This window comes from Indicator indicator, chromosome 5, assembly GCF_027791375.1.
Source record: "Indicator indicator isolate 239-I01 chromosome 5, UM_Iind_1.1, whole genome shotgun sequence".
In the NCBI taxonomy this organism is placed as follows: Eukaryota; Metazoa; Chordata; class Aves; order Piciformes; family Indicatoridae; genus Indicator; species Indicator indicator.
The window spans coordinates 12,589,403-12,616,004 of NC_072014.1; positions in this window are offsets into that span (position 1 = coordinate 12,589,403).

Genomic DNA, 26,602 nt, shown 5'->3' on the forward strand with positions numbered 1-26,602 from the left:
TTTGCTAAGAACTGAGGATCAGGTGGAAGAAGAGGCTCTTTCCATGAGGTGTGATGTCTAAAACCAGAATCTCTGGCTGTCAGTAGTATCTCTATGGTTGTGCTCCCTAGTAGATGAGCATCAGCTTTGCAGCATTACATGTACTCATACACATGCACCCCAATATTTACTGATCCAGGCAAGTGCTGTGTATCCTATGTGCATACAAGTGCAGGCTAAGTGTGCAGCATACATACAGATATGGACACATCTGTGCCTCATTAGGAGGGGAAACCAGAAATTTCAAAAGAAAACAAAAGCATCTTTAACTGTCAAAAAGCACAGAGGAGTGAAGACTGCTTATATTAAGTCACTAGAGACATCCTATACTTCTCCACATCTACAATATATTTAAAGCCAGTATAGTAAATACAGTATATTAAATGGGGTATCATAAATTATCTCTAGATTGTGTATAGAAACATGCACACACACATATCTCTAAACAACAGACTGATCCTTCCCTAATCCCAACCTGCATTCAGTAACAAGCCTTTAAAGTTTCCAATTCGAGAACAGGAAAAGAGAACAGGAAAAGAGAACAGGAAAAGAGAACAGGAAAAGAGAACAGGAAAAGAGAACAGGAAAAGAGAACAGGAAAAGAGAACAGGAAAAGAGAACAGGAAAAGAGAACAGGAAAAGAGAACAGGAAAAGAGAACAGGAAAGAGAACAGGAAAAGAGAACAGGAAAAGAGAACAGGAAAAGAGAACAGAAAAGAGAACAGAAAAGAGAACAGGAAAAGAGAACAGAAAAGAGAACAGGAAAAGAGAACAGGAAAAGAGAACAGAAAAGAGAACAGGAAAAGAGAACAGGAAAAGAGAACAGGAAAAGAGAACAGGAAAAGAGAACAGGAAAAGAGAACAGGAAAAGAAACAGGAAAAGAGAACAGGAAAAGAGAACAGGAAAAGAGAAACAGGAAAAGAGAACAGGAAAAGAGAACAGGAAAAGAGAACAGAAAAGAGAACAGGAAAAGAGAACAGGAAAAAGAACAGGAAAAGAGAACAGGAAAAGAGAACAGGAAAAGAGAACAGGAAAAGAGAACAGGAAAAGAGAACAGGAAAAGAGAACAGGAAAAGAGAACAGGAAAAGAGAACAGGAAAAGAGAACAGGAAAAGAGAACAGAGAAAACCAGCCTCCCTCACACTTCACAAACATGCATGGGCAGATTTCACCTGGGGAATAAAAAAATTTAAGGAAACATCTTGCTGTACTGCAAACATAAGCTCCATGCAAAACTCAGTTGTCTAGAGCAGAAAAGCTGCTCAGCATCAGCTGCAAACCCAGTCAGATAAGTTGCCCACCAACAGCAAATTCACACAGGCACAAGCTTAGCTGGGATCCGCACATTCTAGGACAGCTTGTGAAATTCCGAGAAAAACAGCACTGCCAAAAAAAAAAAACCACAGAGGGTTGTGCTGGTTTTAAAAGGTGCAGAGAACTCCTCTTCCTTCCCACTAGAAAGGGGATTGCATTGGTACTATACTGCAGTACTACAGGTTATAGCTCAGTGGGAATTTCACAGAGTTCAGACTCAAAGGTTCAAATGAGTCCAGTTTGCAGCTGGCAAGCCTAAACAAGACCAGCCAGCTGGTGTTGAGCTGAGTCATCCACATTAAATTGGTTGAAAATGTTGGCTTAATCCATTCATTTAATCACTGAAATTCAAAAAATCCTGACCACTGGAGACAAGAAAACATACATCTGTCTCTTACAGAATGACAGACTGGAAAAGACCATGTAAACCAATTTTCCAGAGCTTTTTCTAGGCTTCTGTGTGCATGCTGCATACAAATCAAGTTCTTGGTAAGCATTTTCTAGCCTGTTCTGATTCAGTAGAGCACATTGCACATCCTCAGCCCACATGCTAAATCCCACTGAAGTCAGCAAAGCTAATGGTGCATATTTGGACAGTAGGTTTATGATGACATTCTTCACTAAATGGATACAAGCTAAGGGCATGCTCACACTTTTTGGTCCTTTAAAAGCAGAGGGATTTCATCTTTGTATGAGTCTTCCTCCAGGATTTGGAGCCTGCTGGAGCAAGACTGCTTGTTTCCCTCTGAGAACTAGTAGTAAGGGAGCGATCAACTTTGGTTTGCCTCTCTTGAGGTGAGAAACTCCCCAGGTGTGATGGAAAACTGACATGAAAGCAGATAGTGGATAACTGTATAAATAAGTGGATAACTTATAAATAAGAAAGAAAAATGAAGCAGCAACATAGAAAGCTCATAGAGAGCAAGTAGAATACACCACCTTCAGTGTGGGTGGCTCTCATCATGCGAAGATCACAGCACCATCCAGGCTGGAAACATGTTGCTAAAGAGGTTATGATTAAGAGCATTCTCTCTCCTGCTTCCCATTGCTCGCCAAGCATCACCCACGTCACAGTTTCAGGAAAGCCTGTAAAGCAGCTGGCCAACCTCAAGCCAAGTTATAAGCAATGATGCTAGGTTTATGAGTCCTGGAAAAATGAGTGATTCAGGGTTGCTCACGGTTCCTGCTATCTCCTCAGGAGACAACACTTCTGAAGTAGGATGGCGACATCAGAAACCACAAACCTAAAGATAAAATATTTCACTCATGACCAGCCCCAAGGGAGATTCTCAGCCTCTGTGCTATTTGCCTCCTCTCCAGACAGCCCTGCCACTACCTTAACTAGGAGCCCTTCCAGTAGCCACCACTGCCTGAGGTGCACAAAGAGGGCTGAAGAACAACATGGACATTCAAGCTTTTGGTTGATGAGAGACAGCCAAGTGGTTTGAAGCAAAGGAAACAAGACCACACCGAAGTATAGCATATTCAAACAAACAACAAGAAGACCAACCAAAAAAACCCCAAAAACCAAAACCCCAACAACTCCATGCAGAGTCCAAAACCACTTCTAGCCATACAAGCAACCACATCTCCTAGCACTTGTTCTGCAAAGGTCCCTGATGTAAAGCTGTGCTGGGCACCTCCAGGGTTAGAGAGTCAGCCTTGAGAAGAGGCTAGCAAGGAGATAAGGAACAGGAGGGTGGGTGGCAGGGCTGCTTATAAACACCAAGGCTGGGGAGGAAGGGGCTCATTAAGCTAAAGAACAGCAGCTCAGTGAAAGTACTCAGGCTGCGATCTAGGGGGTTGGTTTAAAGCACTGGCAATGCCATCTGCATGGAAGGTGAAAGCTGTAAGGTTTATGAGAAACGTTGTACAGTGTGATGCTTGCAGAAAAGGCAGAAATGGCTCAAGAGAGAAGGAGGACCCAGGATGGTTCTTGCCAGGCTTGTGTCCATTGTAATGTATTTGTCAGACCACTGAAGACAGAAGCAAGAGCCTCTGGACAGTGGATATAACAAATGCAAAGTAAGCCAAGGTCTACCAGCACACTTATCCAAAGTCTTTGTCATCATTCCCAGCATCACAGTGTCATTATCAGTCATGTACATAGTGCCCAAAAGGCAAAGGTAGCTGACCTGGTATGCAGCAGGGCTCTTGTGCCATGCTGTACTTGCCCCAGCCCCTCAAGCTGGCCAGTGGCTTTCTGTGAAGCACAGCATGGCTAACATCTCCAGCACACGCTGGAGTGCCTTACTAAATGCCAAGTACTTCTTGCCCCAGCAGGACTGTCTGGCATATAAAAATGTAACTCCCTCTGCATGAAGGCAACACCCTGTAACCCCACATATTTTAAAGAGTTGGACTATTCTTGCATTAAAAAGAAAAAAAAGAAAGAGATCACCACAGTCAATAAAGTCACTCTGGAGTTAAGCTACTTTACTCCAAGCAAGAATTTGGCCCCTTGACTTCAATGAAGTTGTATTGATTAATCCCAGATGGAGACCTGGCCTGGTACAATCCCCTCCAAAAGTCCTGGGAGGTTGGTAACACACAGACTGAATCACCACTGTTACTCAGAGTCTGGGTGGTTATCAAAAAGCTGCACCTGCTGCTGTGGGAAATGCTGCCGGGATAGGGCCAAGCAACTGTGATCACCAGCTTCAGGGGCCAGGGTGTGGTGAGCAAGGGCACATTCTTCAAACACTGCCTCATGCTAGGAGGAAGATGCCAAAGCAGCACCCTTTCCTCTGCAAACATCTGGGAATGTCACCCAGAACACGAGTCCTGGCACTGCCAAAACCAGTGACATTGACCATGCTGAGGAAGGAGACAGGAATCCTGTTTCTTCCCATTAAGGGTGTTTTGTGATGCTCTGTAAAGATTCATACATGGAAAACTTGAGGATTAAAATCCCCTCACACTTCAGGGAATCTGTCTCAGTGACTATTTGCCAGTTTTGAAGAGCAAACACAGCTTCATGCAGCAAAAGGCAAACTTTTCTTTCCCCCTGCACACACAAAGAAAACTGGGTGTTTGCTCAGCAGTCACCTTCAAGTCTCTCTCAGGGCAGGCAACATTCTCTCTCTCAAGTGTTATAGGCGTAAGTGCCATATTTCTTGTGGGGAATGAACCCACAGAACATTCAAATCACAGCAGCTCCTTTGCATATGCACCTACACACATGTGCCTGGAGAAAAACAGCAAAGCTGTGCAATGTGTTGCAGTGTGGAAAAACACGAGGATAAACCGATTCAAAGGTGGGTGTTGATGTTTCTTTGGGTCCCAGGTGGTAGAAGCACAGAGTGGACTGTGCATATCCCATCTCCCCAGCACATTATAGAGGTGTTACTCCTAGCTATAGGATGCCAGTGACTTACCCCAAACTGCTGGCTGGAATTTTCCTTCTATTTGCTTTGAGGTTGCATTGCATAGGTCAAGGTGACAAGAAAAGGGCTTGGCATTGCTTGTGGAGAAGTTAGGAAGAAAGAAATGCCTAAGTGTGCAGCTCGTTCCCTCCAGCTCTGCCTTCCAAGCGTTTCTGAAGTCAGGCATCTGGAGCATGATGTCATCTGAAGACTGATCATCAGCAGTACACGTACAGCTGTGCACATCTGGCCTACAGGTGTTTCAGCTGCTATTTGTCAGGGACTGTACTGAACATTAAAAAGCACCCTGAGTTCGTAAGGCAATTGTACCTGTCCCAGGGATTGTTCACAGAAGCCCCACAAAAGGCCATTGATTTTAGGCAAACTCCCTCAGCTTTTTAGTGGGTGGCCTCAGGGTTTTTTGGGTTGGTTTGTTGGGGGTTGTTTCTTAAAGCAAGGAGTTTAAATCATAGATACTTTTAAAACGGGATTTTTCTTGTCATTAATTCCACCAGCATTAATCTGTGCACATGAGTCAGTCATAAAGGATGGGTGTTATAGGAGTGCTTACAAATCAAAGTTATTGTAGAGTTTTTGTGATGCAATGATGAAACAAGGCTGAGGCTCTTCCTCCTGTGCTCAGCTATAGAATTATAGAATCACTTAGGCTGGAAAACATCTTTAGGATCATCAAGTCCAACCACTAACCCAGCTCTTCTCACTTCTAAACCATGTCCCCCAGCACCATATCTACACATCTTCTAGATTCCTCCAAGAATTATGACTCCCCTACTTCCCTGGACAATGTATTCAAATTCTTGACAACCTTTTTAGGGAAGAAATTTTTCTTAATGTTCTATTCCAAATCTCCTCTGGTGCATCTTGAGGTTGTTTACTTTTGTTCTGTATCTTGTTATCTGAGAGAAGAGGCTGACTCCCACCTCAGTACAACCACCTTTCAGAGAGTGGTAACAAGCAAAAAGGTCTCCCCCCCGCCCCATTCTTCCTTTTCTCCAGGCTAAACAAGCCCAGTTCGCTCAGCTGCTCCTCACAAGACCTGTGTTTTAGACCCTTCACCAGCTTCACTCCCCTTCTTTGAATTTGCTCCAGCACCTCAACGTCCTTCTTGCAGTGAAGGGCCCAAAAGTGAACACAGTATTTGAGGGGCAACCTCAGCAGTGCTGACTATAGACAGATGATCAGTTCCCTAGTCCTGCTGGCCACATGTATACAGATGGAGCAAGACTTGCTCCTGAAGTACTTAATCTAAACAGGACTGGTAAGGTGAGGAAATGGGTAGGAAACATATCCTGTATGGGGTGGCAGTTGCTAATGCCCACTCCCAGTCCTGGAGCCAGAGAACAATGCTTATTCCTTCCCACAGAAATGCTGCCATTCATGGGGTTTGCAAACTGCAGATGAGTATTTGCTGCACATGGGAAAAGCAAGAAAAGCAGGGAAACTGCTGGCTGAGCAGGCCAGACCAAGAGAGTTCCCTTGGAAAAAGAATAAAGCTGCAGATGTATATACTTATTTTTAGAGAAGGTGTTTTTCCTAGAATTTGTATTATTTTGGCAAGAATACAGGAGGGAGGAGAAAAGGATTCCCTTTGTCCAATACTCTCTGCTATTTCTAGGAGGAACAAGAGCCATATTCCTATTGATATTTTCATCCCTGATAGTCTCAATAAGCTTACAAGAACACATTTGTCTTAAGTACCAATATATTTGACTTTCCAAACACCTTAGCACCAACAACATGGTCACCGTAGTTAGTCTTCATAGCCCCACCAATGGCCTAAGTCATTAAATCATAACAGGTCATGTAACAATTTCTTCAAGTAAACTAAACCTTAGCTTGTAAGCTGTGCTGGTGGAAGGTGGGATTCACACGTGGCTTTTCCTGTGAACATCTCAGTAGAAGTGTGTATTCCACCCATGACAACTTTGCCCTCCTTACCTGACTGTCGTGTCATATACATCCATCACTCTCCTACTGCTTCGGGTGTGTGCTTCAGGGCAAGAAGAACCGAATTCCTGCCCAGAATTCCTTGTGGTCTAGCAGCTGGAGCCAATAATGATATGAGAAGCACGGAGGGTGAAGGTGCTAACGAGGCACAGGAAGACGTGAAATGACTGCCCTTAGCCTCAGCGTGAGCCCCATCAGCTTCAGAGCCACTCTTTAAGGACACACCTGTACCATTTCACCCCAGTCCCATCTATTTCCCTTAAGGTACCTAAGAACATCTCATTCTCTGCCTTTTTAATCTGTCCCTGCTTCTTTATTCCACACCTTTCTTGTGCAAAGCGTATGCGAGTACCTCTTGGGAGGAAAGATGAGTCCAAGGAAATACTTATGGGTTTTCTCTGATGCTTCATTAGCCAGGAGGACTAGTGGTTACCAGGTTCCTTCCTATTCTTTGCCTCCAGCCACTGGCTTTCCCTGGCCACTTGCCCTTTCATGGGCCAGGAGATGCTGGTGGTGTCTCCTAGCACTTGTTCTGCTGAGCCACCCACGAGGCAGCAGGGCAGAGCCAGACAGAGCTTAGATGGTCTTTTCAAACATCGAAGCAGCTCTACTTTTTTCTGCTCCAACTGCTCATTAGCAGCTTCCGCCTCTCAGCAATTTCTAGCCCTGCTTTCAGTGATGTCCTGCCAAGATTTTAACAAGGGGCTCCCACAAACCTACCTCCTCCTCCAGCTGTGACAAACCCCACTGCTCCACAGAGGCCAATGCTTGGGCTGTGGAGGAGTGCAGGACTGGGGGAAATGTTTCTTTGGGGAGGCTCTTTCCTGTTTAAGGCGCTTTTTTTTTCTTCTTTTTTTGCTTTAATTTTCTGGCAAAGCACGGACACAGCACCTTGGAGCAAACACTACTAAATGCCCAGAGGTTGCTGCAGAGAGGCTTCCTGGCAGGGCTTTCACTTTCCTTCCCTATGGTGAGGCCCCAGTGACTGATTTTATCTGGGCTAGGGCAATCAGCCATAAGTCAAAAAGCCAAAGATGTGGCTTTCTCTAGGTGTTTCAGGGCCCCAAAGGGCATGTTTTTCCACAGGAATTTGTTGAGTCCACAAGTTTCTAAGTATGATGGAGGCCACCTTGGCTTTCTCACATTGATGGGCATGGGTGAGACCTGCTGATTCACCTTGGGGCAGCATTGGTTTCCCAGAGGAGCTCTGAGACTGCAGGTATCTCACAGGTCCAGAAAGGGGCTGCACTAGACTTTTACGTTCTCTGGTGAGCATCTCTCTCTTCTAGGTGGAAAGGAACTGAAGCCCCAAGGAAAGCCCAACAGTTTGGTCACCAGGAGCTAAGGAAAAACTGAGATCAGAGTATGCAGAGGTGTTAAATGTATTCGTCAGGGTCACAGTCTCCTCTGGTGCTGGAGACACCTATTTTGCTCCAGACAGTTTAGCTTTGCATAGGCAAGTCTGTACCAGGAGGAATGGGAAAACTTATTTTCCACTTTTAAATAAAAAAACAGTGCAAGAAGATCAGCTGCATGAGAGAGGCCAAAATGCCAAACTACGTGACAGCCATCAGCAGTCAGTTAACTGCTGATTAATGTTAATACATAAGATTGTAGATTAATAAAGTAGTTTTAAATACAGGCTATTCTGGTAAACACACCAGTGTCAACTGCAGTGGATCTCATGCACTTCTAAAATTTTCTACTTAAAAAAAAAAAAGAGAGAGGAGAAAGAAAGAAAAAAAAAATACAAACAACAAGGTGACAAATACGTCGTGGTGTTGTTGAACTGGATGCAACCACCTTACAGGTCTGACAGCTCTTCCAGGACAGCAGGCCCTGACATCTACTCCATAGATAATGTTTGTTTAGATGGGTGGCCATGGGCAGCAGGGAGCCCTTCTGCAGCACAGTGAGAGAAAAAAGAAAAGGATTTAAAGCAAGATTATTCAGGTGCTTCTATCAATAGGAGCGGTTTGCTGAAAATCGATCAGTCCACTTCTCTCTGCCATGGGTAGCTATTTATGAGAAACACACTCACTAGTGTCCCAGATTGATTTCAGCTATGAGAAGGATCTGGTTTTGGTAGGTGTTCTGGTCTCCAGCCTCATGTATGTGCTGTCCTGCTCTGCCACCTAGGACAAGACATAGGTTGGAGGGGTGAGGGGCACAGGCTCCCCTGTTGGTTTCTGGTTTTGGCATCTCTAGGATTTTTCACCACTAGAATTTTTTCCTGGACAGTGAGGAGTGAGCAAGACATTGACCTTTCTTGACAGTGCACAGGATGGTCTGAAGCAACAGAAACAGCCTCAGAGGGAGGGGGAAAGGCTTAAATCTCCATTTTCTCATGCCACAAACAGCTAGTTATGGTCCCGATAACAAACTTGGGAGACACTCACTGTAGGGAGGTTGTTTCCCTCTGACCATGGGACATGGACAGATAAATCCTCCAATGTCTGAAAACCTGGAGTAAATTAGATATCAGGCTTTCCTCTAGGCAGAGAGGGGTACTTCTGGTGATAACAGGGGAGGGCTCTGTGGCTCAGGAATGAACAACTGCGAGGAATATGTTTTTAAATGGTTTCCCAGCTGTAAGATGCACATAATTGTGGCTTTCCTTCATCTGGGACACTTCAAGAGTGGATGGTTGATAAGAGTTCATACCAGCAAAGGCAGAAAAACACAAGCTAGGGTATCTGGTTTCAGTCTGTCTGTACCCACAGCATTAGATCTGATTTTGGCCCTCTCTCCCCCTCTGCATGTACACAATTATCTGAATTCCTTTCTCTACTGCTTCCTCTGAAGCCTTGCAGACTGGCTCTGCTGCCTTTTCCATTGCTTGAGGGACAGCTGTACATTTGGGTTCTCTCCTTTCCTAGCCCATGGAGGGGTCTGTGCCACAGCACAAGGACCAGCTCTCCCGGGAGGACAGAAAGCAACCATGAAGACGTGAGTTTATTCCCCATCCTCGTCTTTTTAGCCTTACGTGGTGTGAAACAACCTTTAAAAACAAAGGATTTCTGCTTTGTGCCTCACCTCTGATTGTGTTGCTGCTGAGTATCCCCATGGACTATTGCTCAAGCAAGTATGGGCTGGTTTCCCAGGCAGATGTGTGGGCAGCAACATAGAAACAGTCAAGGACAAGACTGAAGTGTTGGTGTCCCACCTCACGCTTCCATCATCTTGTTTTTCCCCACTCGGGCACTCTGTTGCAATGTGGTTGTTTGGAAGGGAGACCCTTTTTAAAAACTGGGGAAATGAGTTCCCAAAATACCTCTCCCCATCCACTCAGGGGTTGCCACACTCTTGGTTTTCCCAAAAAAGGGAGGGCACACTCTCACCTGCTAGCAGAGGTTCCACTGCTGCTAAGCAAGATGGCATTTTTTCTAAGAAGCTGCATTTTCATGCCATTCAAATAACTGAACAAAAAAAAAAGGAAAAAAAAAAAAGGGGGAGGAAAAGAACATTTAGATTTTAAATATACACTCTTGTCTGTTTTGGTTCTGAGGACAGGTGACAACTTCATAAGAGAGTTTGAGAGTATCCCTTTGGTAGAGATCCAGCCAACACCTGTAGTGAGTGTAGCTTTTTGTACACTATATGCACTACTAAAATGTCTGAATATGTCTTTAGCCATGAATAAACACAGACAAAAACCAGAGTTTGCCTGTTCCTAAACAGAACACAGACCCCTGTCTCCATAATCACACCTAAAGATTTGAATAGTTCAGATTAAATCTCCGTGTTTTAATTGGGTTTTAGCTTTTTTGTGTGTGTGTGATACAAGTCATATAGAGAATTTCCAGCACAGATATTGCAGAATTGAAAAGCCTTTGAAAATTCCTCTAATGTCACTCTGACATCACTTTCTGATATCCAGTTTTGACTGACAGAGTAAAAGCTTCTCTACAAATTCTAGGAAAACAGAGGGCTTCTTTCAGCTGCACAGAAATTGCCCATTTCAGGTGAAGCAGGCAGAGGGAGGACAGCATCAGGTGAAGAGGATCCCTCATAGGAGGGCTTGGGGGAGTTGTGGGCACAGCAGAAGAGAGAGGCAAAACTGCATCACTGCCTGTGATTGGACATACCTTAACTCCAGCTTCCTAGGTGACACCAGGTGCTTCTTCAGGCAGGAGAGGAGCAAGAGGCATCCCACTTCCCAGGGCTAAGATTTGCTAAAATCTGGCCAGGCATTCTGCTGGGAACACATTTCACCTAATCAAGATATAAAAACACCCAATTCCCCCATGTACATCCCAACCTGCTAGTCATGAGTCCAGCTCCAAGCCAGCTCCTGGCAGCCACCACTTTGCCTCCACCCCTAGCCCCTCTCTGCTGCTTCATGGTGGCTGCAAGCTTCACAGCGCTGTGATAAAAGCCAAGCCAAAATAACTGCCCGTGCTTCCTGCCTTAGGTCTGCTTCATATGGCTCACAGAAACACTCACCCCGTGCATAGCTGGAAGGCAATTTTAGAAGGCTCCAAATTAGGTCAAAACAAACTTAATTTCCTCCAGGTCCAGGTGGGATGCTGCTTTGCAAAGCAGGCGATTTGCACGCTGCCTCTCAGCTTTCCACCCACTGCTGTCCCAACCTTCAACATGCAGTCATAAGGAAGCCTCCAGGATTTTTGGAGCATGCCTGTTTTCCACTCTCCCCGTGCTCTGAAACAGCTGGACCGTTTTTGCCCAAGCTTCAGAAAACAAAAACAGTGACAAGAAAGAGGAATCACTGTCAGGCATGGAAAATTTTCAGCTTAAGCAGCACGAGTTTCAGAAGGTTTTGAGCAGATAAAAAATCACGGGATGCTGGAAGGCAAAGTGTTCAAACCTGACCACGAGTCAATATTGTGACTGATACTTGCCATATGCTTTTTTAAAGCAGTCATTCCCAAGACAGCTGGGAGCTTACCAAGCTCAGGGTGGAGCAAGGTTAGCGGCGGAACTGGAGACATTTGGCAGTGAGGACCTCATGTAGAAACTCTGCCCATGGTGATAACCTCTACCAGAATAGGTTTCTTCTGCAAACCCAGGATGATTCTCCTGGACGTCTCAGACCTCTGCACTTCAACCTGACACACAGATCTTAGCTCTTTTGTCTGGTAAATCTAGCACTGAGTTGGGTCCCAGAGGTGAGGAGAGAAGAGCATAGGATGCTTGCAGGACGTTCAGCTGCCACGGGTTGCATCCAGCCCATTGTCCCAGTAGCCAGGCGAGTCAGAGCCCCACAGGCCAGAAGTAACCGAAATTCAGACTTTCTGGCCTGAGAGTCAAGAAACTGAGATTCATCCTTCCTTCCTGCTTGGCATTTCCTAATCTCCAAGAGAACAACCCGATTGCTGGAGCTGCTTGCTTTTGGCATTTCAAAAATTCCCACCGGCCCCTTTCCCCCCCAGAGGCACGGGGGGCTGACACGTGCACCCTGCAGTCACGCTCCGCATTGTTCGCCGCTGCTTTTCCCGCTCCCCGTGCCCGCGGGGCAGGACGCACGCGGCGCTGGGGCGGCGAGCGGGCGTACCGGGGCTGTGACATCATGCCATAACCCCACATTTATTTATTCTGAAGAGTTATTAAGGGCAGCTGCTACTTAGCACAGACTGAAACATTTTGTTGATGTTCTCCAGCAGGAGCGTCCGCTTTTGTGTTGGAACCCAGCATTGCCTGAGCCCCGCAGTCGGAGTATTCCTGTCGCCTAGGTGACATTTTCCTCCTCATGATAAATGTATACAACAGGCTCTCCAGCCATGGAGGCACACATTCGGGCAACAGCCAGAGAAGTCACTGGTTGACACACTTGTTCTGCCCCATCTTCTTCAGATGTTATCTAGAAGCAGATCTGACTCCTGCTTCTCCTTCCCCGTTTGCCTTGCAACATACCTGTAATATTTCACTAACTATTGTGCAGTACCTAACAGAGTAAAGCCTTAGTTAACAGCACGGACGAGGAATAGTGATAGCCCAAGCAGGCTTTTGCTGTATGTTTTCCTATATTAATCCTTTCTGGTTATTCTCATTTTGGAGAATGTTTTGAGACAGTAGCAATGGGGATCTCCAGCTGAATTTGTTCTGTACTTCTTCATGGATTTGTTTAACGTTTGCTTCCTCAGTGCATGTTTGCTTCCTAGGGAGCATGATCACAGAGCTTTTTGTTACCCATGCCCAGCAGTGCTGCTTCCTCTTCTTGTGTCCTACCTCTTTACCGCAGGCAGCCCCACTGCTTGTCATCATGTCTCAGCAATGTTGTTCTCAGCTCCAAACTTCCACAGATTGGGAAAAAAAAAAAAAAGAAAAGAAATTCTTGAAGTTCACAGCCCATTAAAATAAATGTTGTGGGGGTTCTTAAAGAGCAGGCTCAGTCTGGAGAGGGCCACTTAGAAAGCAGCAAAACACAGTGGCAGGGATAGTGCCACAGGCAGGAGAGCTGCTGGGGCAAAGTGGGCCTGTAAGGTAGCTAGCCAGGGCCACTGGGGCAGTCACACATGGGGCTGATGAGGAACATACTTGCTGGTGTCAGACATAAGAAATTTGTTATTGCAGCTCAAACACCCTTCAGCAAGGATGCTTGGTCAGAAACCACATCCACTCCAGAGGTGCCTGAAGGCAGCATCATCAGCCCACAGGCAACATGCCTGTACTGACCCACTGAGTGGGGCTGGGGTCAAAGCCAAGACCCATGTTGTGTTTTACTTCCTTAAGCTGAAGGGCAAGGGAGGAAAGAAGCAGTCCATAAACTTCTCAGTGACTACCAAAATCAGTACCAGCTGGTGTGGGGCAAGCAGCTGGTGTGTGCTGCACTGCACTGATTCTGGGACCCCCTCAGTCCCCCACTCACTGCCTGACCTCATCCTCAGCCCCAAAGACAAGGCGAGAAGGTGGGCCAACACCTTTCTGGTAGGGATTTTGTCAGTCTGAAGCACCATATGGAGGGGAAAAGGATGGACTCTGGGGACAGAACAATTTTTTTACATTCTCAACTTTAAAAAAAAGTTGGAAAAGAACACCCTTAAAAGCATAACAAAACAAAACAAAAAACCAAACCACAACCAACCAAAACAAACAACAAACAAAAAACACCTCAAAAAAATGTACCAAAACCCAAACCAGACAGAAAAATCTCAAAACCAGTTTTCATAGGTTCATAGAATGATTTGTTTTGAAAATGACCTTAAAAAAATCTTTTAATTCCAACCCCCCTGCCACAGGCAGGGACACCTTCCACTAGACTGGGTTGCTCCAATCCCCATCCAGTGTGGCCATTTGTTGCATTGCTTACTTCATTTGCACTCTTGGTCATGGTTATGGAAATTATTTCAAGCCCTTTTAACCAAAACCACCATAATCTTATACAAGCAAAGGGCTGGGAGACCTGTTCCAAAATCTCCTGCAACCAGGGCTATGGTCTTGCCACCTTACATCAATGCAGCAGCTTTCACTTCTTGTGGTTCCCACTCTGAGCAGGGGAATGCTTCACATGGGGCTGGGAAATTCTTCAAAAGCAAGGAGAATTGGAACTACAAGCCCTCAATACGCTGCACAGGAGAAACTGCATTGAGCATGTGACACAGCAGTGCACAGTAACTATATTCAGTATTACAAGCTAGAGGGTAAAGAGAAATGCTTGGAAACTGTGTTCAGCAGAAAGCTTCACCATATATCATCTTTCAGTCCAGATACTATAATCATACATTGTTATAATACAGCATTGGAACATTGTTACAATATTGTTACAGTAAAATATAGTATTATGATGTTCTAGCATGGCATTATGCTGTTTGTCTATACCTTGGAGAATCACAAGTGGTGCCTTACAGAATCATAGAATTATTGCAGCTGGAAAAGACCTCTAAGATCATCAAGCCCAAGCACCTAACACCACCATGGTCATTAAACAGACCCCCCCACCTCACTGCAACCCCCTTTCAGGTAGTTGTAAAGAGCAATGAGGTCTCCCCTCAGCCTCCTCTTTTCCAGAGTAAACAATCCCAGTTCCCTTAACTGCTCCTCATAAGACTTGTTCTCTAGACTCTCTACCAGCTTTGTGAGAAGCAGCTGATTGAGTCTCACAAGTGCTCTAAGAGAGGGAGGGATGTACTGCGATTTCCCAACCAGGGAAACTGAGGCACATGCAGAGAAAGCAATTATATGACAAACCTGTGCATGAGCTGGTATTAAAACTAAGGTGTGCAAGGTTCTTCTGTGCTACATCACCATTTAGTGCCAGGATGAAATTCTGCCCCCTCCCCATATAATCCACTATGGGATTTGCAGCTGCGTTAAGAACAAGTCCCACATCTCTGTACCTCATCATGCAGTTGCCATAGGAAACCTGCAGCCATTCCTTCTGGAGCACATTAGGAAACGTCTGCGGGCCCAGCTCACAGGAGTGGAGCTGGGAAGTGCCACAGGAGTAGCTGCCATCTGAGTGCCTTGGCAGGCTTTGATGAACGCCTTGCTGAGCCCCTCTGGGATTAAAGGATCATAAACATGAGGCATGACCTTGGGAAGGTGCATTAAAGCACAAAATCATTAAGAAAAAGCTTCTATAATTTAAGAGGGGATGGAGCCAGAAGGGCCCCTTTGACTCATTTTATAGCTCCTGAAGGCAAACGGGGCCATGCTTCCTCTTTTGGTCATTGAGAAGTTGGGCAATCAGAGCCAGCCTTTCTGGGAACCCAGGCATAAGGTACTGGTTTTACTGGGTCACTTCATGGTGGGCCCTCCAGAAACAAGGGGCAAGAAGAGGCAGCCACCATGAAGGGTCTGGCTGCAGAGGTGTGGCATCACTGGGTAGGGAGGAGGAAAGAGCAGCATGCAGGCTTTGGGAGTTTTATCCCTCTTCTTCAGCCTTGAGCTGATCCTCCTTCCCTCTGGCAGTCTCAAACCACAGCAAGGACTAGGTTTCTGAGATGAAGATCACAAGCCTGATTCAGGGTATAATTTCTCTTTTAAGCAAACAAAGAACCCACTGAAGTCCACTCACCTTATTAAGCTTCGTGTGGGATGCCATCAGGTTTTTAGCACAGCACTACCGCACTGGAGTGACCTGGAACAGGTGACTAAGGAGGAATAGGCTGGGTGGAGACAGACATCACACATCTCATCACATCTCTGCCTGCAGTAGCAGACACCTTCCTACACATCCCACCACCAAAGTGTGTGCCTCACACAACAAGCAGGTGCCTACCTTCTTCTACTACCATTTATCTGTTTGTAAAATTGCTACCTAGAGCCAGATTTTTCAAAAGCAGTCACTATCCAACATCCTAAGGGCCCAGAAAGGAACAATTTGAAACAATAGGTCATATAGAGGAGGTTTCTCATCTTGTGTACTTCTTTCTTTCTCTTCTGCTGGTGGATTGGCTCTGTTAATGAGCAGGTTTTACTCTGATGTGGGTATTATAGAGAATATATGGTAAGAAGGAACAATTTGAAACAATAGGTCATATAGAGGAGGTTTCTCATCTTGTGTACTTCTTTCTTTCTTTCTCTTCTGCTGGTGGATTGGCTCTGTTAATGAGCAGGTTTTACTCTGATGTGGGTATTATAGAGAATATATGGTAAGAACAACCAGTTACACAACATGAACTGGAAGCACATGTCCAGATGGGAAGAACAGCCACTTTATGGCCAGGAATAGCAGTACTATGACCAGACACAAAGGTCTGCATCAGCTGATACAGACTGCTTTAGCATGCAGCAGACAATCTCAGAAAACAGCAGTGGAAGTAGCTTACCAGATCACCCAGTGCAGCCACATCTGCCCACCATGACCCTGGGTCTCAGTGCCCTGTGTGGGATGACAAATCATAGGTGAAGCACTGGAAGCAAAGGAAGAGACCTGTCAGTGCCATATCAGATCCCTGGGGCACAGCAGTTCTGCTGGCTACAGGGTAGACTCACAGTAAATGGGAAGCCACAACACCCTGTTAGCACTGAGCTGCGGCGAAATTCCCATTTTTCCAGCTGGTCAGAGCCAAAAGAGCTTCAGGAAACCAGAAAGGACCAGCAGAAATGAGATCCCACACTGCGACGGCCACCAGAGCAGGGTGTCTCAGCTGGGGTTAAAGACGTCAGCTTGAAACCACTGGTTTTGCTCTAAGGACATCTTTGTGCCTGACCTCTGCAGTCTTGGGTAGAATTTTAAAACTCAGTGGTACAAGATCAGCTTGGTATTGCTTTCTGCCTGGTTCCACCTTCCTATCTGGTTCCACACAGCAGCCGGGATCAGAGAAGTCCAGGGCACAGTGATACTTCACATAGCTGGCAGCAAGCATCCTCCACTTCTTCCACTTGCTGGGGAGAAAAAAAAATAATTCAAAGGAAAAAGACCATCAGAAAATCATCCCGTGGTATCTTCCTCCTCTCTGTATTTTCTTTTTCTTTCCTGAGCCCCTCCCTGGCAATGCCAGCATTAGGGAAGGGCCAGCTTTGTGTCAGATGTGCGCAGACACAGACCACCTCTGCTCGCACACTCCAAGCAGATAAGCCTTCCTAAGTGGTCCTGGGCAGTCTGCCAAGTCCCATACTCGTCTGCAGAATGTGGTTGTAATTAGATAATTAATAACTTTGAGAAGGAAAGGAAAGGAAATAAGCTAAATGGAAGCTTTCCTTAGTGGGAGGAAATAATTATATCTGCTTTTTGATATATGAGCTGAGGTGGGTTTCTGAAGGCAGAAACAGCATTTTGCTATTCCTCCCTCAAGTTAGATGGGATCTCCCATAGGCACTGCTGGGCCAGAGCTTGTCCCACCAGCCCACAGCTGAGAAGCAGCAGGTTGCTACAAATCAGAGCAAAACTTGCAGGTAATGAGTGTCCCTGATACGTTGCTACATTTTCTCACATCCTGATGAATGGGACAGAGGAGAGATGATACACAGGGATGGGTCACCAGGAATCATGTGGTAAACAGGGGTTTAACACAATATATTTGGGGGATGGACATGCTGCTGTCAGCTTATAGATACTGCTTCTGCCTACGAATTTACCATAGACAGTACAAGACATAAAAAAAGGCTGTGACATTAACAGACTCTGAACTTAGGCTGTACACCCCAAAGTCAAAGGAAATGGTTAAGTTTAGGTTAATTTTTTGTTGTTGTTGGTTTTGGATATGCTTAGGTATCGCATAAATGTGTCACCCTAGGATGGAAAGAAAACATATAAATTTCCAGCAGGAGGAGCTGGGAGTCACTGTGGGTTGAGTTTCTAAAGCCCATCTCAGTACCTGAGCATCTGATCTCCCCGTTTCACCTGTTGAAGGGACTCTAGGGGTTCCTCTGGACCTCACCCAGTGATTAACCATGTGCTCCCATGCTGCTGGGACCAGGGGCAGGTTCCAACACGTGGTTACAGGTGTTCACAAACCACAGCCTTGATTTGTAGGAGCAAAGAACTTACCAGACAACATATCTCAGAAGGATGTCTTGTACGTGGTGTATTTATTTTTCTTTTCTTACTTTTTTTTTTCTTCTCTCCAGACTGTCCAGAGTCTGAGACTGAAGTGGAATTGGGATGTATCCAAGTTTGTAGCTTCTGAAACCTTAACAACCTCAAGTAAACTGGTCCAAAAGACCCCTCTTGACCTCCCTCGCTCTGAACTCTTGCGGAGCTCTTAGACTGAGCAGAAAGCAGCACCAAAGCTAACGGTCTGAAGCTTTGCAACATCTCTCCCCAGGTGACTGACCAAAGAGAAAAGAGAAGCAACATTCCTGGTTGTTTGTTGTTGTTGGATTTTGTGTGTGTCCATCTGTCTATTTGGTTTTATGTCTTTCTTTGTTTTTTTCTTTTTTTTTGTTTTTTTTTTCATTTTAATTCAGGAATACATTTATGAGAAATCTTGGGGTTCGATTTTATTTCCCTTTAGCCATACTCTTTTTTTGTTTGTTTGTTTGTTTTAGTTTGGTTTTTTAGTTGGTTTTTATTTTGTGCTGGGTTTCTTTGTTTGGGGTTGTTTTGTTTTGGTTTTTTCAGTTTTGTTTGGGGTTGGTTTTTTTTTTTTTTGTGGTTTGTTTTTTAAAATTCAGAATCTGATTTCTTGTACAGTAATGTCAAAACTGGACCAAGGCTCTCAGAAAAGAAAAAACAAACAAACAAACAAAAACAAAGTCCACCATGTCCACAACTCCTTGCATGATTAGTTTCAAGTACAGCCTGGATTACAGACTGCCCTCCACACTCTACCACCTTTTCCTTATTGCTCCATGATTTACTACAGCTCACTCCCCTCCCTATTTTTATTTTCATTTTCTGTTCCAGTGTATATGTTGCTTATTTGTTTTATTTATTGAGATATTTTTAACGAGCTAAGAGACTGCAATGTTGCTGTGTATACTGCTTCTCTTGCCAATAAAAATAAAGATGTCATGCAGCTACCCGGGATATGAGATTTACATTCTTGACTGCACATCTCTGAGCTGAAATGTTTCCTTGCACCCTGAAATATTTCAACATTCAGCAATTTGTCTAAAAGCTGTTTCCCAGGTAGTGGTTGATGGGGTGTAGAAGGTATGAGCATCACTTCCCCAGGCTGACGTCTGCTGCCAATACCAGGAGTAGTTGCTTACTTACTTGCACCCTGGCTTAAGGAGATTTGCTCAAGAACCAAGTGCTGCAGAGAAGGCACACATCTGTTTGGCACTGTGAGTGGCTTCTGCATATTAAGCAAAATGCAAGATATCTCAGCATGCATGAAACCCACCAGTCTGTATGCTTGCATTCAGCTAGAGTAAGAAGTTGATCTCTGTCACTCTCACTGGTGGAAATGCTAAGAGCAAGCCTTTCTCAAAGAGAAGAGCTGCATGGACACACATCAGTGGAAAAGCTGTGCCTGTGACCCAGAGAGGCCCTTGCCTCTTGTGCCCAGAAGACATGTGTAACCCACAAAAGCCATTTGCACCACAGAAATGGTCTCTCTGGGTCACTGAAATGTTCTTCTTTCCTATATACTTTCCACTCTGCGAGCAAACACCAGTGGGCTCATTAACCTTCCTCCACCACCTTGCAGAGCCCTGTCAGACCCTCAGTCATACACACACTGAAGCCAGGTTTCAATTTCCAGGTCATAAATAATACATTTAAAAGAATTCATTCTTAAACAAAAACAAAAAAAAAAAAAATCAGGAAGGGGGGGTAGGGAAGACATCATAAACAGCAGTTACAGTGGATCTGTAAACATGGGGCAAAATCATACCAATTGACCCTTGTTTTCCTCATACCCATTCCCTGCTGGATTTACAGCAATGCAGGTTATCTCAAGCTGCAATGCTGAGGTGACAGAGAGTGAGGGATGAAAGGGTGGGTCCCTGGCAAAGGCAGTTTGAGAGCCCCAACATTCGTTGTTGAGGTTATCAGCTCAACTCTGCAAAGCAAAAAGCAAACCAGATCTTCAGAAGAAATATCTGCTCAGAAATTGACAGGGAGAGATGTATTGGGAGGGGAAGAAAAGATGGTGAATGATGATTAGCTCTAGGAAAAAAAAAATAATAAAGCACCACGGTGGTGTCTAGACCCATTTAAAAATAAATCATGTCATTCCATCTAAACCAGTTTCACAGAATAACATTTTAACATGTCAAATCAAGAACATACATGTGTGTATCAGATGCATTAATTGCCTGATAGGTTTCAGAGCTTGAGCATCCAATGTTTATTTTAAAACAAGCACAGTTGCATAGAGTAAGATACATCACAGCCATTAGACGCTCTTACTTTCTTAAAAATAAATTGCTTTCAGTCTGGGCTTTTGGTGCCAGTAGAGCCAAAAATACCATTTAAGAAGGTGAATCTAACAGATGTCATGCAATGAGGTACATCATGCAGCAAATTACTTTTTTTTTTTTTCCCTCCCCCCAGGGCATGTGCATTTGCGTGTCAGTTTCTGCAATTTTGTGAATCTTTAATGATGCTCCAGATTGCTCCACGATGATTTCACCACAAGGAGTGGCATTTTTCCAAGCATGGGCACCCAAATCCAACTTTAGCTTTATTAATGGCTTGTCAGAAGGATATATCATACTGCTCTGCTCTCCCAGAATGTGACCTACCCAAGCCGCAGGTCAGACGTGTGCAGCTGGAGCAGTGGCACCATAAATGCCATGTGCCTTCCTTGATGCCACAAAAGGTCAGGGTTGCTGAACTCTATGCTTCAATACCATGCATTTAAGAACCTGTCATAGTAGATCAAAGCATTTCATATCTCTCCATAAAGTGCACTAGACACTACTGGTGAAAATAAGTGCTTACAAGCACCCATTGCTATCTCCTCCTTGAATTATGGGGGTTAGTCTGGGCTCCTGTGGGTGAATGGCCTTGGAAAGGTAAATTTAGAACCCAGAGACATGATACAACTCTTTTGTTCCAGGCAGGAAAAGTAGTAACTGTAAAAGCTGATCAAGTCAGTCAGAAAACAGCCATGCCACAGAGCTCAGGTGAGTGGTTTCAATTCCTGAGGGGAGAACTTAGACTATCAACCACTTGAAAAAGTTCAAAAAAGTCCTGACAATTTGAGATCTCTGAACTCTCTAGATAGAAGATTTTTAACAGGAAAAAACAAAACAAAACCAAAAGCAAAACAAACAAACAAGAAACCCAAAACAACAACAACAAAACATTTGAAATGATGAATGGAGAAGAAAGGGTTTCAATCAGTTGTGTTTCAGTGTTTCAAGTAGCTGCTGAAAAAGGATTTTCACCTCATATGAGTCACCTTGCATGACCCATAGCCAGGCATGCAGGTCAGTTAGGAAGAAGTTGAAGTAAAGGTAAAACCCAGACCCTAAATCTGTAACTGTATTGTCATGTGCTGGACATAATATAGACTCACAGAATGGTTTGGGTTGGAAGAGACCTTAAAGATCATCTAGTTCTAATCCCCCTGCCAAGGGCAGGGACGCCTTCCACTAGACCAGGTTGCTCAAAGCCCCATCCAACCTGGCCTTGAACACTTCCACTGATGAGGCATCCACAGCTTCTCTGGGCAACCTGTTCCTGTGTCTCACCAGCATCACAATGAGGAGTTTCTTCCTTATATCTAATCTAAATTACACCTATTAGACATAGACATCTCTGTCATTTTAAAACTGTTACCCCTCATCCTGTCAGTACGTTCCTTGATAAATAGTCCCCCTCCAGCTTTCTTATAGGCTCCTTTTGTATTGAAAGTATTGAAAAACCTCCCTAGAGTCTTTTTTTTCTCCAGGCTGAAGAATGTGGCCGTTATCAGGGTTCATCATAAAGGTAAAAATTAGACCCAGAAATCACAGATGATGTGAAAGTGCTGTTGCCTGAGGGTTTTTTGTCTGAAAATAATCTCACATATCACCTGGCCAGGCTTGAAGAACAAAACATTGTGGGTAGCCATTTCCCACACAGCACAACTCTCATTCCAGCACAGACATGGCCTCCAGCTGTTCTGTTGAGTTTTGTTCACACAGTTGGCCAGAAATGCCCTCAGGTATTTCTAATTAGGGCTCTGTTTATTGCTGGATTCAACCAAACAGGAATCTCAAAAAACATAGATGAATTGTAGATGCTTGGGCTTTGGAGATGCCTTTCAAAGCACTCAGTGAGAGAAGAGATTACAATTATGGATGTCAAGAGGCAATACCCATCACCCCAAGAAAGCTTCACCAGTGTGCAGTGATTTGGAAGGAGCAGAACCTTAACCTTAGCTTGGAGTCCTTCTTCATCTTCTTTGGGCAAACCAAACATCTTCCAGCAACTGCTTCAGGAACAGACAGACTGCTGAAAGCCACAAAAGGCAAAGGGAGAGGTCAAGCCAAGCCGAAGACTCTCTTTCACAACCCATCCCTTCATCACTCAGGCACAGTTTCTTCAGAATACATTAAAAGTCATGAGTTTGCCTCATCTTCAACCTTTTCTCCCACTTCTAGCACCCAATCAGTAGCCAGAAGCTGGTCACCTAAACCCCAGAAAGAAGCAAATGCCGTACACCATCAGCACTTCGCCCATCTTTTCGTGGAATAATTCAAGCTGATGTAGGCTTTCCATCTGTATCTTGATGCTGTTTGTGGTTTTGATGCCATTTCATTTTCCTTTGTAGTCTCAGAATTTGTTTCGAGCATGGTAAAGTGCACTCAGCCCTTTTATGATTTCCTGTCTTGTTTCAGAGCCCTGCACTGAAAGACTTTAGTTGCCTCCTAAATCTTTTTCCAGAACTCTCCTGTCACTTTAAATACTGCCTAGCATTTTGTTAGCTTCAAGACTTTGAAATAATATCAAAGTAAACCTCAAAGGAAAATAATGCAGTAAAGAGTAAGGTTGAGCTTAATTCATATTTAAATAAAGATCTCTCACTTCATCTTGGGTTACTGTGTAAAATGACTGGGAGTAAATGAAGCTTTTAAAGGCCTTATTCCCCTGCGGGTCTATTTTAAAACGATCACTGAGCCTATCAGGCAGAGGAATGAAATTCTTTTCCCAGGAAAAATTCCCTACCATAAGCTGGGGGGGGCAGGGGGAGTGTGTGGAAATTTTAAGTTCTCCAGCATCAAGATGGACTTTTTCCTCTGTACACTGGACAGTGTTTGCAAACGGGGCTCTCTTCTTGCTGGCAGACAGGAACATTGTCAGAGCCTTTGCAGGAGGAAAAAAGGACCTAAGGATTGATTCACAAACCAAAACACAGGAGGGTGGGGGTTTTGGGTTTTTTTTCTTCCTTTCTTTTCTGAAATGTGGAGATCTCCCCCTTTTCCCTTCCCAAAATGCTTGTTTTTCAGGAAAAGAAATAAGGAACTAGGGGCTGATTTCCAACAGACCTCAGCACCTGACAGCAATTTGTACGAGGCCATAAAGGCAGATTTTTCAAGCTGATGACCCAGCACAGGTACATTTGCAAAACCAGCCAATCATTTTGACTTTATCTGGGTAACCTCCTTTGAAATTTGCCTTAAGCTTCATATCCTGCCACAGCACAGAGTAGAATTGGTGACGGATTTAGCCTTCCACACACCCTCTGCCTTTATTTCTTACTTCCTACTCAAGCCCCAGGAACAGTGGGCGGGAGCGGTGGCTCTTGCAAACGCCAGCACCTCCAGATCTGCCAAAATCTGAAACAAAGGCTGTGAGAAAAATACTTCTGCAGGAAGCATTTGCTGAAACATGATTCATTTCTTTAAGATAAGTTGTATTTCCTCTGGCCAACACTTACAAAAGGATTAGCCTCCTTTACCCGTATCCCAGCCTGGATGATGAGCATGGCCAGAGCACGTGCCTCCAGCTGAGCCTCTGCAACGTCGCTGTGCTCACGCTGTGCTTGACGACACGGCACGCCAGCCCAACTTTGCCCCCATGCAAAGGCTGGAGGCTTGCAGGGACGGATCTGGGTTTTGCCTTATTGTCAGTGTCATGTTCCACCTCTGCACCAAGTCACACTGCTGAAGGGGACTGTTCCCTCCCGCTTCGCACCACCACTTCAAGCAACATTGTTTTTCATCTGGGCCCGAGATGCCTGCCTCAGCCGCTGTGGCTTTTTCAGCAGCTCCCAGGAACAATGGGCTCCGTGGGTCATTCACAGTTCATCACGGCTTGGATGAGGCCGGCTCCTGCTTTGGAAAAAACACTCCTGCTTCGCACATGGCCGTGAGATACATAATGAAATTTCCTAACATCCCTCATTTCAGAAACCTCTTTTGAGAGCAGCCTGTCAGACTGCAGCTGGCTTTCCCAAATTAGTGATCTGGTGGAAACTCAGCAGGAACTGGGCGAGGGACCAATTGGCATGGTCCTGGTGATGTACGAGATGGTGGCTTGCAGAGCACTGTGGGAGGTGAGGACTCATGACAGGATCCTCCAGTCCACCTGGGTCTGCTGCCAGAGCTCAGCTCTGGCACCTGCACCACCAGCTTTTGACCTTGACTCCTCTCTCCTTTTGACAGCCCTTTGCTTCCTCATGCACAGCATGAGGAGCTGACTGTCCATCTCCTCATCATCCTTGTGCTCAGCAGAGGCTGGAGGCTGCACTCCAAGAGTCAGGCAGAGCAAGAACTGGTGAAGTGATGGACCCAAAACACTGGGCAGGGAGCTCCATGGGTGCAACGCCCTCATCATGCTTGTGCAGCTCAAGCCAAAGCTGGCAGATCCCATCTGTGGGGTCAGCCACACATCTGCCACATCCAGGCATGAGCCTCATGTATGGCCAAGTTTAGATGCTCTTTAGCATCCATCCAGCATGAGGTCTCAGACCTCTATATTTACTCTGCTTTTTCTCCATTGCTTTCCCCTGGACATCTCTGTCTTACTTTGCTGATCTCCACCAGACAACGTTTCAATAGTTACTCTATTGTGTAACTACACAACAGTGGCAGTTACAGCCAGGGCCTGTTCAGCCCCTTGGCCACCACCCTGCAACACCAATGCCACCCTCCCTTTAACACACACATGTCATGAGGCTGTAGTAGCCAGTGTGCACTGATGCTCCTTGGGAGCGTGACAACACCTGACTTCAGGAAGCTCCTCCCTGAAGGCTGAGAGCCCTGAGGCTTTTTAGTCAGGAGAAGAGAAGACTGAGAGGGGATTTAATAAATGTTTATAAATATCTGAGGGCTGGGTGTCAGGAGGGAGGGGACAGGCTCTGCTCAGTTGCACCCTGTGATAGGACAAGGGGTAATGGATATAAACTACAGCACATGGGGTTCCACTTCAACATAAGGAGGAACTTCTTCACTGTGAGGGTCACAGAGCACTAGAAAAGGTTCCCCAGAGGGGTTGTGGAGTCTCCTTCTCTGGAGCCTTTCAAGACCCATCTGGGTGTGTTCCTGTGTGCTCTGCACTAGATTCTATGGTCCTGCTCTGGCAGAGGGGGTGGGCTCGACGATCTCCAGAGGTCCCTTTCAACCCCTAACATCCTGTGATCCTTGTGGTTTGGTGGGAGTGATGCAAGCCCGGGACTTGTGGTCTCCTGGTGGCCTCATGGCATCCCAAGCAGCTCAGGTGGGATGCTTGGAGAGAAACTGCTGGGAGAGGGGACAAGTGAGCACAGGAATAGCATTTGCTGCTACAACACAGAGAGGTGTGGATATGGTTATGCCTGCACTAAATTTTTCACATCTTGGCCATGAAGGGAAGCCAGTTTCCTTTGGATTGATTTTCCTTCCCCTTCCCCCAGGATACATGAAGTCGGAGCAGTTGGGTAGAGAAATGTTTGCATGAGTTATTACCTGTCTCAGTCTTCCTGCAGGCACATCTGCCTGTGGCCCCTTGCTCAGCAGCAATGGCTACATGCAGACATTATGCCAAGCACCACCATAGCACAGCTCTGAGCACACCAAAACAGCTGGAGATGGCTGCTGGTCCATGGGCCGCTCGCACTGGGATCCCAGCTTGTGCTTCAGTCACCTGTTACCACCACGAGCATCCTTCTCTCACTAGGGTGAAAGGACAAGCTGAGATACTGGGGAACTTGCACCTCCTAAAAACCAGCAGAGAAATAAATATCCACCAAATCTTGAATCACAGAATGGTAGGGGTAGGAAGGGGCTTCTGGAGATCATCTAGTCCATACTTGTTAATGCTGCATTAAAACAGAATTAAATAAACAATGCTGATGTTTTTGCTGCAGATGCAGCAGGCACATATATTCCCACTATTCCTGCTAGGCCTTTGCTAGAAACTCCTCAGAACATCCATCAGATCTGAGGAGCTCCCATGCTGCACACCCCTGCAATCACCTGGGATGAGTAGGACCAAAACCCTCAGTGGATGTGTCCTTGCCCTGCCCTCTAGCTCTTGCCTTGTGAGACGTGGTGCATGGGGTCTACTCTGTCTACATCCCATCCCTCCCTCAGTGGACGATGTTAGGGTATTAGGTGAGAAAAGCACAATGAAAAAAGGCAAAAGCTCTCAAGAGAAGGCTGCAGAAATCACAGCCCCAGCTCTTGTCGGGCAATCACTCGATGCAGG